Raw genomic sequence first — 3575 nt, forward strand, 5'->3', positions numbered from 1 at the left:
AACCCTAACCCTAACCCTAACCCTAACCCTAACCCTAACCCTAACCCTAACCCTAACCCTAACCCTAACCCTAACCCTAACCCTAACCCTAACCCTAACCCTAACCCTAACCCTAACCCTAACCCTAACCCTAACCCTAACCCTAACCCTAACCCTAACCCTAACCCTAACCCTAACCCTAACCCTAACCCTAACCCTAACCCTAACCCTAACCCTAACCCTAACCCTAACCCTAACCCTAACCCTAACCCTAACCCTAACCCTAACCCTAACCCTAACCCTAACCCTAACCCTAACCCTAACCCTAACCCTAACCCTAACCCTAACCCTAACCCTAACCCTAACCCTAACCCTAACCCTAACCCTAACCCTAACCCTAACCCTAACCCTAACCCTAACCCTAACCCTAACCCTAACCCTAACCCTAACCCTAACCCTAACCCTAACCCTAACCCTAACCCTAACCCTAACCCTAACCCTAACCCTAACCCTAACCCTAACCCTAACCCTAACCCTAACCCTAACCCTAACCCTAACCCTAACCCTAACCCTAACCCTAACCCTAACCCTAACCCTAACCCTAACCCTAACCCTAACCCTAACCCTAACCCTAACCCTAACCCTAACCCTAACCCTAACCCTAACCCTAACCCTAACCCTAACCCTAACCCTAACCCTAACCCTAACCCTAACCCTAACCCTAACCCTAACCCTAACCCTAACCCTAACCCTAACCCTAACCCTAACCCTAACCCTAACCCTAACCCTAACCCTAACCCTAACCCTAACCCTAACCCTAACCCTAACCCTAACCCTAACCCTAACCCTAACCCTAACCCTAACCCTAACCCTAACCCTAACCCTAACCCTAACCCTAACCCTAACCCTAACCCTAACCCTAACCCTAACCCTAACCCTAACCCTAACCCTAACCCTAACCCTAACCCTAACCCTAACCCTAACCCTAACCCTAACCCTAACCCTAACCCTAACCCTAACCCTAACCCTAACCCTAACCCTAACCCTAACCCTAACCCTAACCCTAACCCTAACCCTAACCCTAACCCTAACCCTAACCCTAACCCTAACCCTAACCCTAACCCTAACCCTAACCCTAACCCTAACCCTAACCCTAACCCTAACCCTAACCCTAACCCTAACCCTAACCCTAACCCTAACCCTAACCCTAACCCTAACCCTAACCCTAACCCTAACCCTAACCCTAACCCTAACCCTAACCCTAACCCTAACCCTAACCCTAACCCTAACCCTAACCCTAACCCTAACCCTAACCCTAACCCTAACCCTAACCCTAACCCTAACCCTAACCCTAACCCTAACCCTAACCCTAACCCTAACCCTAACCCTAACCCTAACCCTAACCCTAACCCTAACCCTAACCCTAACCCTAACCCTAACCCTAACCCTAACCCTAACCCTAACCCTAACCCTAACCCTAACCCTAACCCTAACCCTAACCCTAACCCTAACCCTAACCCTAACCCTAACCCTAACCCTAACCCTAACCCTAACCCTAACCCTAACCCTAACCCTAACCCTAACCCTAACCCTAACCCTAACCCTAACCCTAACCCTAACCCTAACCCTAACCCTAACCCTAACCCTAACCCTAACCCTAACCCTAACCCTAACCCTAACCCTAACCCTAACCCTAACCCTAACCCTAACCCTAACCCTAACCCTAACCCTAACCCTAACCCTAACCCTAACCCTAACCCTAACCCTAACCCTAACCCTAACCCTAACCCTAACCCTAACCCTAACCCTAACCCTAACCCTAACCCTAACCCTAACCCTAACCCTAACCCTAACCCTAACCCTAACCCTAACCCTAACCCTAACCCTAACCCTAACCCTAACCCTAACCCTAACCCTAACCCTAACCCTAACCCTAACCCTAACCCTAACCCTAACCCTAACCCTAACCCTAACCCTAACCCTAACCCTAACCCTAACCCTAACCCTAACCCTAACCCTAACCCTAACCCTAACCCTAACCCTAACCCTAACCCTAACCCTAACCCTAACCCTAACCCTAACCCTAACCCTAACCCTAACCCTAACCCTAACCCTAACCCTAACCCTAACCCTAACCCTAACCCTAACCCTAACCCTAACCCTAACCCTAACCCTAACCCTAACCCTAACCCTAACCCTAACCCTAACCCTAACCCTAACCCTAACCCTAACCCTAACCCTAACCCTAACCCTAACCCTAACCCTAACCCTAACCCTAACCCTAACCCTAACCCTAACCCTAACCCTAACCCTAACCCTAACCCTAACCCTAACCCTAACCCTAACCCTAACCCTAACCCTAACCCTAACCCTAACCCTAACCCTAACCCTAACCCTAACCCTAACCCTAACCCTAACCCTAACCCTAACCCTAACCCTAACCCTAACCCTAACCCTAACCCTAACCCTAACCCTAACCCTAACCCTAACCCTAACCCTAACCCTAACCCTAACCCTAACCCTAACCCTAACCCTAACCCTAACCCTAACCCTAACCCTAACCCTAACCCTAACCCTAACCCTAACCCTAACCCTAACCCTAACCCTAACCCTAACCCTAACCCTAACCCTAACCCTAACCCTAACCCTAACCCTAACCCTAACCCTAACCCTAACCCTAACCCTAACCCTAACCCTAACCCTAACCCTAACCCTAACCCTAACCCTAACCCTAACCCTAACCCTAACCCTAACCCTAACCCTAACCCTAACCCTAACCCTAACCCTAACCCTAACCCTAACCCTAACCCTAACCCTAACCCTAACCCTAACCCTAACCCTAACCCTAACCCTAACCCTAACCCTAACCCTAACCCTAACCCTAACCCTAACCCTAACCCTAACCCTAACCCTAACCCTAACCCTAACCCTAACCCTAACCCTAACCCTAACCCTAACCCTAACCCTAACCCTAACCCTAACCCTAACCCTAACCCTAACCCTAACCCTAACCCTAACCCTAACCCTAACCCTAACCCTAACCCTAACCCTAACCCTAACCCTAACCCTAACCCTAACCCTAACCCTAACCCTAACCCTAACCCTAACCCTAACCCTAACCCTAACCCTAACCCTAACCCTAACCCTAACCCTAACCCTAACCCTAACCCTAACCCTAACCCTAACCCTAACCCTAACCCTAACCCTAACCCTAACCCTAACCCTAACCCTAACCCTAACCCTAACCCTAACCCTAACCCTAACCCTAACCCTAACCCTAACCCTAACCCTAACCCTAACCCTAACCCTAACCCTAACCCTAACCCTAACCCTAACCCTAACCCTAACCCTAACCCTAACCCTAACCCTAACCCTAACCCTAACCCTAACCCTAACCCTAACCCTAACCCTAACCCTAACCCTAACCCTAACCCTAACCCTAACCCTAACCCTAACCCTAACCCTAACCCTAACCCTAACCCTAACCCTAACCCTAACCCTAACCCTAACCCTAACCCTAACCCTAACCCTAACCCTAACCCTAACCCTAACCCTAACCCTAACCCTAACCCTAACCCTAACCCTAACCCTAACCC

Source organism: Gadus morhua, chromosome 16, assembly GCF_902167405.1.
Source record: "Gadus morhua chromosome 16, gadMor3.0, whole genome shotgun sequence".
NCBI lineage: Eukaryota > Metazoa > Chordata > Actinopteri > Gadiformes > Gadidae > Gadus > Gadus morhua.